The sequence below is a fragment of the Myotis lucifugus genome, unplaced genomic scaffold (assembly GCF_000147115.1).
Source record: "Myotis lucifugus unplaced genomic scaffold, Myoluc2.0 scaffold_28, whole genome shotgun sequence".
Classification (NCBI taxonomy): Eukaryota; Metazoa; Chordata; class Mammalia; order Chiroptera; family Vespertilionidae; genus Myotis; species Myotis lucifugus.
Window position 1 is genome coordinate 9,806,491 of NW_005871076.1, and position 13,756 is coordinate 9,820,246.

Here is a 13,756-nt window from a genome sequence, read left to right on the forward strand (position 1 = left end):
GTTCCCCAGGGGGGGAAGTCCATAATGCTGGGTAGCCTGGTGTGGGGTGTGCTCCTGTTAGGCAGAGGGTCTCTGTGGAGGCCCCAGGGCACCACCTCCATGAGGAGCCTCAGGGCCACAGGCTGTGAGCAGAGGAGTGGTATCAGTGTGGGGACCAGGACACCGTAGCAAAAATAGCTGCAGAGGCAGCAGCTCCCATTCACGGAGCCTTCAATGGGCCAGGGACCGTGCTGACCACTTTACATATGTTCCTTCTTTTCATCTTCATTGCACCCAGTGAGGCAGATTCTGTTATTATTCCCATTTTACTGGTGAGGAAACTGAGTCTCCGAGAGGAATGTGATGGAGGCTGTGCAGCTGGCAAGTGTGACCTGTCCTTTCTCTCTGAACCGCAGGCTCTCTGAGGCCACAGCACCTGAAGGTGGGCTCCTGAGTCCAGGCCCTGCCTTTTACTCAGCCCTGACCTGGGCTCTGGCTGAGTCTCTGAGAGGGTCAGGCTCAGGCTCTTGGGGTTCTCCAAGGGGTGCTGCTGCCCTTCTTAGGCCCCTTGTTGGAGCTGAACCTGCCTATCCTCACATCCTGTCCAAACACATGCAGAAAAGGAGGCAGCAGGCTAGCAACTCTGTGCAACATGCTTCCAAAGTGGGCGTCTGAAAGGCCAGTGGGGCTGGGGTGCAGACGTGTTTGTATTCCAAGTGGCTGCTGCCCATGAATCACCAATTTCATTTTGTGCTCTCAGCTCTGTGAAGGCATCGTTTCTACCCAGCCTCACATGGAGCTGGCGGCCAGAGCCTCTTAGTGGGGCTATAAATAGCAGATTATCAACTCACCTCCTCTGAGCTCATCATAGGCTCTTCGGTTTATTGTGTATCTTCCTGCTGCCTGCACGGCACTCACTCAGATTTCCCAGGTGAAGCCTGGCTGAGACCCAGTGCATGCTCTGGGGTGCTGCAGGGTTTGGGTTTCCAGATGTGTTCAGGGTGACACTGAGGGCAATGGCAGACTTTTGAAGAGCTTAACATTTAAGACGTCATAATTATAATCTCAGGTCTCTGAGCTCCTTTCCAATTAAACGCAGCAGCAAGGAACTGTCATTTCTCTAAAAGCCCTAGAAATAAAAGGCAAGGGGCTCAGCAAACACACACCCAGAGAAAGTCACCTAGAGTGAGTAGCAACAAATGAAAGGTTTCATGCCTTCCTGTGGACATGTCTCCTAACACTGAATGAAATACTTTATGGCTCTCTGGCTTCAGAAGTGAGATACACTGAATGAAATACTTTATGGCTCACTGGCTTCAGAAATGAGATCGCATTTTTTAGTATTACTCATAGCTACCATTTACGGAGTGCTCCCTGCGTGCCAGGCTCTGTGCCCAGCCTTTGCACGCTGTATCTCATCAAGTCATCACAACAGCCATATTGAGTTAATGCTAGCATCAGCAGCTTTCTGTAGTGAGGAGGCTGTGGTTCCAGTGTCACACATGCGTGTGTCCACGTGTGTGTGCAACCAAAGGGATTTGAACTGTAGTCTCCAGCTCCATGCACTCCATGACTGTATATAGGAGCCAGATGCTCACAGATTCATCTTTCCCCAAGTTCCAGGCCCCTTTGGCATCCTGCATGTTCCCCTGTCACCACCTTCTCTCAAATCTGATCCTCTAGTTCTTCTGCAGGGAGAGCACTAGCCTTCATTTGGCCCAGATCAATGATAGTCCTGCCTTCTTCCTCTAGTCTCTGAAACAGGCAGAGATCAGGTGAGACTCCACCACCACCCTTGGCAGCCTCTCTCCAATCTGTTTCTTCCTCTCCCTCTCAGAGCACAGCCCCGTGTTTCAGGTCTGGTCCCTCTTATTGGCTTGTCACAGTACCTTCCAGCTCAGTGCTGCATCTGAGGAATGGATTTTTACAAAGCTCTTCCAGTGATCTTGGTAGCCAAGGTTAAGAACCACTTTGTTTAATTGGCCTCCTAGATTCTAGCCTCTCTCTGTTCTAAGCCCTCCCACCCACAATTATCAGCTTAATTTGTTAAAGCACAATTGATCTCGTGTCACTCTTCTGTTCAAGGTCCTTGGGTAGCTCCCCACTACCTGCAGAAAAGTATAAAGCCCTTAGTGTGGCCTTAGCTGGTTTAGCTCAGTGGTGTCAGCCTGCAGACTGAAGGGTCCCCAGTTCGATTCCGGTCAAGGGCACATACATACCTTGGTTGCAGGCTCCTCCCTGGTCCAGGCCCTGGTCGGGGCGCGCGCAGGAGGCAACCAATCCATGTGTTTCTCTAACATAGATATTTCTCTCTGTCTTTCCCTATTTCTTCCATTCTCTAAAAATCAATGGAAAATATCCTCAGGTGAGGATTTTTTTAAAAAACACACAACAACAATAAAAAAAATAAATGAAATAAAGCCCTTAATGTGACATTCAAGGCCCTCTCCATCTTGGTCCATTGCTAACCCTTTGCCCCACCCCACAGACCCACCTTTTCCTGTGACAGCCTCCTGACCCTGCTCCCTCTCCTTAGCTTTTCCAGACTTTAAATGTTGGGCACAGCAGAGCACATAGAAAGAGCAGGGAGCTTTCCTTAAGACATTGAGCCCTTCAAAACGAGGAATGAGAAATTACTGTTGAAATGCCCCCTCTTAATTCAAGAGCCACATGTGTAGCTTTAAATGAAGAGGGTTTTGTGTGGCCTGCAGATGAAAGGAGATCCGCCAGTAGATACAACACAATAGCAGTAATGTGTAAACACAGGAGAGCAGGAGAGGTGGGGCTCATGATTAATTCAAAGGAGATGGTATTTCGGCATTCTCCTTGCTTTTATTCAAACCCAGAAAACAGAGCAGGTTTGGTAAGCACTGGGGCTTGGGCCACATTTCAAAGTGCCCCTCATGCTTTTTTGTCCCCTATTCTTAGACAAAAGCAGAGAAACATATTTGAATTTTGTTCAAAAGATCAAGGGTGTTTTACTAATACTATTAAACAATGTGTGTGTTTGGACTTTGCTCTATTTCCCATAAAGAAACACCTACTTCATAATCAAACAAAAATGACTGTGTTGACTGACAGCCTGAGAATGGGGCCTGGAAATTGTTCCCAAGTGCTTCAGAGTGAAAACAGACCCTAAAGAAGCTCTTGTTAAATGCGGCAGAAGAGCCTCTCATGAATCTCTGCTCCCTCCCAAAACTCTGCCAAAAACAACGATAAAGGAATAAAAAGAGTTGCAAATCCATAAGGTATATGAGAATAGGAGATGGCAGCAGATGAAGGATGCTGGCACATTTTAGGAGTGTGGGAAGCAGAGGAAGAAGCAGTGAGTCACATGGCAGCATGGGGGAGGCAGGAGGCCTGATGCCTGCAGAGGGGTTCCCTGTGAGAAGGTGAGAAGCACGCCAAGCTGCAGGGAAGGGCAGAGCTGCAAATGGGACTGATGGGGCCTCCGTGAGAGCACAGTCCCCGTGGGCAGTGGAGTCGCCACACCTTGCCCATTCCCACAGGAGACCTGATATGCTCAGTGGAGAATTTGCATCAGCACATGAGGAACTATGGAGGGTGGGTATGAAGTGCAGAAAATATGGGGGCTAAACAGAAATCTAGATACTAAAAGGTTAAGTCCCAGCTCCTTTCCTCACCCTGCTTCTAGACAACCTGGCAGCCAGGCACACCTCTTACCCTCAATTGAAGACTAAAGAACCCTTTTCTGTAGGAACTGAGAAGACTCAAGGGTAAGACCTCCTAATACAGACATTTGGGATCCCCATTGCAAAAGCCGATTTATGACCAACGCCCACTACAGGGAAGTCCACCATTAGAAAAGCTCCACCCAGGCATGCTGACCATGCAATCATCTCTGTAGCACAAAACCCTTACATATGAATGGAGAGTCAAGATCCTCAAACTTTTAAAAAAATTTTATGTACTGATTAGGGAGAAAGAGAGGAAAGGAAAGAGGGGAGGAGGGAGAGAGAGAGACATCAATTTGTTATTCCACTTATTTATGCATTCATTGGTTGATTCATATGTGCCCTGACCAGGGATCAAACCCACAACCTTGGCATATTGGGACAGTGCTCTAAGCAGCAAGATCCCTAGACTTTTAAAGCAAGCCTCAGACATGACAGACAGGTATGGGGGAGTAAGGGCGAGTGGGAAGGGAATGCATAAGTTCAGGGAGGAGAAGAGAGCTTTAAAAATACTATAACATCCTCAGGGAGGAAAAATAAGATTTATAACTCATGGTTCGTTATCATGAAATGTCAGAACATCAGGAATAAAGAAGAGACCCTAAAAGGACCCAGGAAGGAAAAACAGGTCAATTGAAAGGATCAGGGATCCGAATGGCACTAGACTTCTCAGCAGCAGCACTAGAAGCTGAAAGACAATCGAGTGAAATTTTCAGAATTCTGAGTGAGAATTATTAATGGCTTAGAATTCTAAACCCAAATTATTTTTTAAAAAATTTTTATTGATTTTTTACAGAGAGGAAGGGAGAGGGATAGAGAGTTAGAAACATCGATGAGAGAGAAACATAGATCAGCTGCCTCCTGCACCTTCCCTACTGGGGATGTGCCCACAACCAAGGTACATGCCCTTGACCAGAATCGAACCTGGGACCCTTCAGTCCACAGGCCGACGCTCTATCCACTGAGACAAACCGGTTAGGGCTAAACCCAAATTATTAAGAGAAGTGGTAGAAGAAAAGATGCTTTCAGACATGGGAGATCACAAATAATTTGCCTTTCATGTTCCCTTTCTCAGTAAATTGTCCACCCAAACAAGAGTATAATCCAACAATGAGGAAGACATGCCCAGGAGAGGCCAAAGGAGGTCCTGGATGACAGCAGGACAGGAGTGCCCTCTGAGCCAGAAAATAGAGGATTTTAGGTCAGAGATGGGCCAGAGGATTACCTGACAGATGTGACTAGGTGGGAAATTTTGTTGAGGGGCTATTAGAGGGTTGTGAGAATTAATAATAAGTTTATAAAAAAGTGAATAAATTAAAAAATGTGAGGCAATTACTACCTACAGAAAAACTACAACATATAAACTGCAAAAGAAAATAAATGCAACACCAAAAACATTTATATAATCATAACAATGTAAAAAAAGATAACTGATTTAATCAAAGACTATGAAACAGGTTGGGATGCTGGGGAAAAGGGAAGGAAGATGCAGGAAATGGCTAAACAAACAAACCCTCATCTTCCATAATTGCAAGAAAATAGTAATGTCGAAAACTGACAAATCAACAAATTGGCACTATAAGTATATTATTGGAAAATATGGGGGAGGAGGTTAAAACTGGGCAAAATAGCTGAAAAAGTTTAACTGGGTACCTCTGGGGATCAGGCTGGGGGTTGGTGTTGGGTGGGATAGGGGACTGCTGTTCTTGACCATATGCCTTTAGTACTATTTGACTTCAAAATTTGTGTGTGTATATATACATAATTTTCATTAAAATAAAATTTAAATTTAAAAAGAAAATCAATAGAAAATATCTTACATGGACAAAAACAAAATTTTTAAAGTATTAGTTACTCATTAATCACAGCTCTGAATTGTTTCTATTGATCTTCCTCTCCATTTATTCATTCACTTAGTCATTCATTCATTTATTTTCTCTCAAAATCTTAAATGTTGATTGGAAAATGTGGTAGGGTTGCCAGAGAAAATACATTCAAATTTAACCTATTTTATTTGCTAAATCTGGCACCCTAAAATATAGACCCCACAATCTAGGTCTGCGGCTAAAGCGATTAATGGAACCAGAAAGCTCTGCAATTAATATTCATAGTGTGGGAGATGTGTAAAGAGGCTGACAAAACTTCCTGGTCAGATGCTGAGCAGTGATTTGATATCTACTCAAGACATGTATGACGTGGTGCCAGCAGCTCCTTGCCAGCCTCTGTGAGCCCAGAGTACACTTAAAGGGAAGCTGGGTTTGCCTGAGGGCTCTACCCCTGGGCTCAGGAGCTATGCCCAAAGGCTCCTGCAGGGCACAGAGGTCCCTAGGCTGCATTTTCTCTTCTGAGAGAGAGCAGGGCAGGATGACAAGGGACCTCAATTTAGGTAAATTCAGGAGTGGGACCATACCCATGTCACCAACTATTGTTTTTTATTGAAAAACTATCTCTTTAAGCAAATTTACACAAGTTCCTAATCTTGTCTACAATGTGCTTACTAAAAGTTTCACTCTCAAAGGAGAGTTTTGTTGTTGTACTGTGTTGGGAGATTCTCTACCACTGACTAATGGTAGAAATGTAATCAACTTTTCCCTTTTGTGCTGGGAAAACTATTCTTTGTGGTTAATAGAATTAAGACTAGGGATATGAGTCCTCCTGAAAGCTAAATTCATCCCCAGAATATATAAATATACAATTTGGCAATACACATACATAAATGTATAAAGAGAAACAACTAGCCTTAGCTGGTTTGGCTCAGTGGATAGAGCATCAGCCTGCGGACTGAAGGGTCCCAGGTTCGATTCCAGTCAAGGGCACATGCCCGGGTTGTGGGCTCCATCCCCAGTAGGGGACATGCAGGAGGCAGCCAATCAATGATTCTCTCTCATCATTGATGTTTCTCTCTCCTCTCTCTCTCTCTCTCACTCTCTCTCTCTCTCTCCTCTCTGAAATCAATAAAAAGAGAGAAGCAATTAAAATATGAATATTTTAAAAATGAGGATGAACACAAACATAAAGCATTTTTGTTACTTCGCTATTATTTATACCTTATGTGAACAGAAGTTAACAGCAGCTAGGCAGGCAACAGGTTTCAGAAATCAAAGTGGGATTAAGATGAGTAGCTATAGGGTCTTATTCTATAAAACTACTGGTCAGAATAACAAAAGGGACTTTCTAAAAACAAAGAGCTGTGCATATGTGCATGTGTGTGTGTGTGTGTGTGTGTGTGTGTGTGTGTATACATACATATATATACATATATATGTGTATATATATATATATATATGTATTTAATTGTAAAATATTTAGTTATCTAGTTCAATCATGAATCTTTTATAGATGTGAGATGACCGGGGGCTCAGTTCAACCCAAGGGGTATTTAGTATTTTTCAGACAGCTCTAATTGTTTAAAGTTCTTCTATTTAAAGATGAAATCTGACTTTATATAGCTCTCACTCTTTGGCCCTATGCCTGCCTTGAAAAGCAGAAAATAAACCATCTTCTACAAAACAGCTCTTCAAAGATCTGAAGACAGGCATAGGGCCTCTCCAACCGTGTCCTCTGCTCCCACATTACCTGATCTCCAGCTCCCCTTCTCCATCCCTCCCTTTGAGCACTTTAGTTCATCAATGCTGTGCTTAAAATAAGGCACTCGGACTGAACTTCTCCTGGTATGGCCCGAGGTGTACAAAATAGCGAAGAACTCTAACTTTCTGTGATCTTGAATGCTGAACATCAATTCAGTTAGGTAAAAGCAGCCACTTGACTGCTGTTATAAGAACATCAATTTCAAGGTTTCTGGCAGAGAGAGGAGTTGTTTAATTCATTTAAAAAAAAACACCAACCTTACGCTTACATTTACAACAGGCTAAACATTCATGCCTTTTGATACAGAAATACCAACTGTGTCCTCTGTTCCCACATTACCTGGGATTTATATATATAATCCTCACCCAAGGAAATTCATTGATTTTAGAGAGAAAGGAAAAGAGAGATAGAAACATCGGTCTGAGAGAGAAACATTGATGGCTTCTTCATGTATGTGCTGTCTTCCTTTTATTAATATTAACTAGCTAATTATGATGCTAACAAAGGAATTAAAAAACGTGAGAGCACTCATTGCAGCCTTGTACTATTTACCTGCTTTAAAGAGGAAGCCTGCAGCTGGTAGGTATGGTAACTTAGGTCCAAACATTCTAGAAGGTACTTTGGCAAAACATAGTAAAAGCTTTAAAAGTGTGCAGTTCTTTGAACGAGGAATCCCACTTCTAGGAGTTTGTCAGGAGTAAAATAAAACCTAGATGTCCATGGAAGTTTAGTTGAAAGGACAAGCCACAGTGGCATTCATTAAATTTTTAAATTATAATTAAATAGAAGAATGTTTTGTTTTAGAGCAGTAGTTTAGCTCTGAATTGACTCACACTCAACAAGAACAACGACAAATAGAGAAACCAGCTGCAGCCTCCAAAATTTTTTCAGGAGCTTCCAAAGGTGAGAAAGAGTAGGAAACCTGGTGAAAAACCTTGAATGAGAAGGGGATGTAGACTCTCAGAGAGCTTAGAAAGCTCTTATTATTATTATTCCTTTCCAGAATGGGAAAACCCCACTTTGAAAGGGAACTATGAAAACAAGTCCTAAATCATACAAAGAAAGATTGCTAGGGACAATGGAAAGCACTGGAAAAAGAAAGGTGGGCGCCTTCTCTTAGAAACAAAGGCTGTAAAGAAATCTGGGAAAGAGAGATGGACAGAGAAGCTCTCATCAACCACGCTTTGAAATCCAGAGAAGAGGTGACTACTCACAGAGACCATGTCTGAAGTTTGTCACTGTGGCAACAGAAAGAGTTCCCCTGGCCACACCTTTCCACCCCTCCAACACTTGTTCAAGGCACAAAACAGTGGAGCAACGCCTCAAAGAACAACGCCTCAAGACACTCAAAGAAAAGTTAAGTTTAAGTATAAAGCCTATAGACAAACATATTGAAAACTGCAAGAAATCAGGAAATATCATGAGCCTTTTCTGAGGAACCTACTAGAACCATGGAACAGCAGTCTCAGTACTACTGAGCGAGTCTGAGGAAATCCAGGTAAAAGGCTGAGCATGAAATGTATTTGACTACAGACATGAGAGTAAAACCAACACAGAGGTTAGGATGACAGATCAGAATACAGATGTTACAATCCTTAATATGATAGGTATTTCTCATCACTAATAAAAAACTGAAGAAGAAAGAGAGAAGATAGGAATAAGAATAAGCTCACTGCCCGGCCAGCATGACTCAGTGGTTGAGCATTGATCTATGAATCCGGAGGTCACGGGTTCGATTCCAGGTCAGGGCACAGGCCCAGGTTGCAGGCTCAATCCCCAGTGTGGAGTGTGCAGGTGGCAGCCCATCAGTGATAAGATAATTTTATTATTGTTCATAGTCTCTCTCTCCCTCTCCCTTCCTCTCTGAAATCAATAAAAACATATATTTTTAAAAAGAATAAGCTCACTGATCACCTCAAATTAATTGATTCAAAGGATACTATTTAAAAATTCCAAATAAAGTAGAAGCTTAAGCATATTTAACATAAACACTAGGATTGATAATTCCATTGATTGTATGACGGAGGAGGGGTCAGGGGGAGAGGATGAGATTACAAGATATTTTTATTATTGTTCATAGTAGGTATTTAGAAGATACAGTCCCTAAAGAGAGTGGATCAACAGTATTTTATAAAGGTAACTTCTAGAACAAAAATACAAACCTTCCTAAATATCAGAACCACATTAAGAAAAAGGGCAACTACATAATGAAAACACTTTAAAAAGTATAGAATTGAGACCAAGTATATCTGTTATCTCAATAAATATAAATGAGTTTAACTCTATTTTATTTATTTATTTATTTGTAATTTTTTAAGTCCTCACTTGAGGATATGTTTTTATTACTTTTTTAGAGGGAGGAAGAGAGAGAGAGAAAGAGAGAGAGAGAGAGAGAGAGAGAGAGAGAGAGAGAGAGAGAGAAATGCACCCCGACCAGGGATGAGAACCTGCAGCCTAGGTATGTGTCCTGACCAGGAATTAAACCCACAGCCTTCTGGTGTATGGAGAATGCTCCAACCAGCTGAGCTACCTGGCTGGGGCTAACTCATCTACTTTAAAAATAGTTTTCAAAATAGATTGCAAAGCCCAATCCAACTATAGGCTGTATACATATAAGACAAAATAATTCAGAAAGCTTAATAATGAAAGGATGGGCAAAGAAAAGCATACAAGAAAAATACAAACTTTAAAACTCAATATCTGACAACATAGAATTCAGTACAAAAAGCTTTAAGTAAAATAAAGAGAAGTAGTTTTTAATGCTAAAGGCTACAATTTACCATAAAAATTTAAGATATGAGTATATATGCACAAAATAATACAGCAGGAACTTTCATATAATAGAAACTATAGAAATGCAAGGAGATTTAGACAAAGACACACTAATAATAGAAGACTTTGATTTGCTTTGCCCAATTCCAAACAAATCAAGTAGTCAAAATGAAATGAGAATTTAGAAGTCCAAACAATATAATCAATAAGGTAGATGTTACTGATATGTATCAAACATTATGCCCTGAGAATAGAGAATATACTTCCTTATCAAGTGGTCTGAAATATTTGTACACACAAAAGATTATATGTTAGGCCATAAACCAAAGCTCATTAAATCATCACAGTAAAAATAATATAGATAGCATTCTATAATAACAACACAATAAACATTGACATTTATAACATACTAGCATTTAGAAAACAAAGAGTGCCCTTCTATTTGGATGTGTGTGGGGGTATATATGAAATAAATCCATAATCAAATGGAAAATACAAATTCAAAACTGCAGAATTTCTAGTAAACAATAATAATGAGCATATATAGAAGGATCTAGGAATATAGTTAAAATAGTACTCAAAGAAAAATTCACCACCTTAAATAAGTATATCAACATAAATAAAAGAAAAATAAATGAAATAAACAGCTGACTTAAGAAACAAGAAAAAGAATTATAAAATAAACCAAAGGAAAGCAAAAGAAAAAATAAATAAAGATAAATACAGAAATTAATCAGTTAATCTAACAGAATATAGTAGAACAGCTTATTCTTTTAAAAAATTCAATAAATTAGGTAAGTCGCAAGCTAAGTTAATCATAATGAAGGAAACACACTAAAATACAAAATAAGAAATTACAAATGGGAAATAGTCACACAAATATTAGAAAGTAGAAAACAAAACAAAAAAGAATACCTTATACAATTTTATGCAGATAAATTTGAAAACCTATATGAAATGTATAATTTCATCAGAAACTAAAGATAGAAAACCAAAATAGACCAATTTGCATAAATTTTTCAAAATAATTTGAATATAATATGCATAATATAACATATAGATATAATGCTATATAAGTTACAATAAAACTTTTAAGAAATAATTTTGTCAAAATAATTAGATAAAATTTGTCAAACACCCTTCTCCCTCCCCCCAGAAAACCTAAGAAACATCAGGTTCATTGTTTTATAGGGGAATTCAACAACTTTACTAACCTTTAAAGAACAAATGATTCCAGTGATTTTTGAAAATGCTCCATAGCCTAGAAAAAGAACAAACTCATTTCAAAAAGAAAATATAAGTACAATGATATCAAAATATAATAACAATTGTAAGAATAAAGAAAAATAGGCCAATCTCATTTAAAAATATCAATACAAAACTCCTAAATAAAATTGTAGCAAACAGAATCCAAAAGCACACTGAAAGAAGAATATATTATGACCAGCTGGTCAGTGTGGGTCAGTGGTTGAGCATTGACCCATGGACCAGGAGGTCACAGTTTGATTCCCTGTCAGGGCACATGCCTGGGTTGTGGTCTTGACCCCCAGTAGGGGGCATGCAAGAGGTAGCTGATCAATGATTCTGTTGCATTGTTGATTTTTCTATCCCTCTCCCTTCCTCTCTCTGAAAACAATAAAAACATATTTTAAAATAAATAAATAAAAGTTATTTTTTTAAAAAGAATATATGATCAAATGGAGTTTATTCTAGGAATGGAAATAAGGTTCAATATTAGAAAATCTAATATAAATCATATTATGAACTACTGAACCACTGAGCCAAACCGGTGGGGTCATATTAATAGTTCTAAATAGAAAATCATGGGTAGCTTTATAAATACTGAAAATGCATTTGATAAATACTTATTCTTGATTTAAAACATTTAGTAAAATGGGAATTAATGGGTAGTTCCTCAAAATGAAAAAAAATTCTTAGCAGAAAAGCAATAGTTTGCTTAACAGGGAAATGCTAGAGACTCTAATATATAGAATATGTTAGACTTAATAACCAATGCATTGTAGGCATGAGAAATAAATTAGTGGTAAAAGAATTGAAGAAAAACATTCTAGATTATTTTTCTAGCATATCCTCTAGAATTCTCTTAAGGTTTCCAGACCCAAAAGGATTGGAGAGGAATGTTCAAGGTAGTATTAGAGGTGAAGGAAAGAGGATGAGCAAAAAGAGGAGGAAGGGAAGGAGAAAAGGAAAAAATGAAAAGAAAGAAAGATTTGGTGGTTTGAATACATTTGACACTCCATCCAAAATGTGGAGCCTATTTTTTTAAATATGTTTTTATTGACGAGAGAGAGAGAGAGAGAGAGAGAGAGAGAGAGAGTAAGGGTGAGGGAGAGATAGAAACATCAATGAGAGAGAAAATATCAACATTAATCAGCTGCCTACTGCATGGTCTCAATAAGGATCAAACCCATAACCTGGTATGTGCCTTGAACAGGAATCGAACCGGTGACATCCTGGTGCATAGGTTGATGTTGAACCACTGAGACACTGGTGGGGTCAAAATATGGAGCCTAATTTGCATGCCCCTGAATGTGTACTGGACTTAGTGACTAATGAATAAGTCAAAAATGATGTTATGTGACCTAGGAATCCATGTCATGAAAGATATTGTAGCTTCTACCTTGCTCTTTCTTGATTCACCTGCTCTGAAGGAAGACCCCTGCCATATGAGGACACTCAAGCAGCCCTGTGGAGAGGTCCATAGTGAGAGGCTGAGGTTGTGGCAAACAGCCATGTGGGTGAGCCATCTTGGAGGTGGCTCCTCTGGCCCTAAACAAGCCTTCCCATACACGAAGCACCAGTCAATAAATGTCCTGAAACCTCATCAGAGATGATGAGCCAGAACCACCCAGTTGAGCTCCCCCTGCCTTCCTAATTTACAGAAATTGTGAGATAATGTTTATTGTTTTAAGTCACTAAGTTTTGGAGTAATTTGTTATGCAGCCATATAACTAATACAGAGGGCAAAATAAAGTCATTTCAGGTTGATAAAAAGTGAACATGCCACCAGCAGACCTATAGTAAAGGAAATGCAAACAAATTTTTCATGTAGAAGGAAAATGAAACCAGATTGTAAGAGATAGAGAAGGAATGAAAAACAAGTAAAGTGATAAATGTGTGTATAAATCTAATGTTTCATCGGGTTTTAAAATATACCACAGGAATAAGATCTAAATAAGTGGAGAGATACATCAGAATTATGAATTGGAAGATTCAATGCTGTTAAATGTTAGTTCTTCCCAAATTGATCTATAGATTCAATGCAATCCCAATTAAAATCCCAGCAGCCTATTTTCTAGAAATTGGCAAACTAATAACATTTGTATCAAAAAGCAATAGCATAAAATAGCCAAAAAAATTTTGTAAAAGAACACAGTTGGCCTTGGCCAAATAGCTCAGTGGTTGGAACCTTGTCCTGATACACCAAAGTTGCAGGTTTGATCCCTGGTCAGGACACATGCAAGAATCAACCAATGAATGCATAAATAAGTGGAACAATAAATCTCTCTATCTTTCTCTCAAAATCAGTTTTTAAAAATATATTTTTATTGATTTCAGAGAGGAAGGGAGAGGAAGAGAAAGATAAAAATATCAATGATGAGAGAGAATCATTGATTGGCTGCTTCCTGCACACCCCACACTGGGGATCAAGCCCGCAACCTGGGCATGTACCCTGATGGGAATTGAACTGTGACCTCCTG

General features: G+C 39.8%; 1 long non-coding RNA gene across 1 annotated transcript in view; it reads right to left on the reverse strand.

Moving 5' to 3' along the window:
- Positions 1 to 11,295, reverse strand: part of LOC106696767 — a 64,098-nt gene extending 52,803 nt beyond the window's left edge. Inside the window, exon 1 of the long non-coding RNA XR_002828668.1 lies at positions 11,249 to 11,295. This is a non-coding gene — a long non-coding RNA (uncharacterized LOC106696767). The remainder of the gene's footprint in view (positions 1 to 11,248) is intronic.
- Positions 11,296 to 13,756: the final 2,461 nt, after the last annotated feature.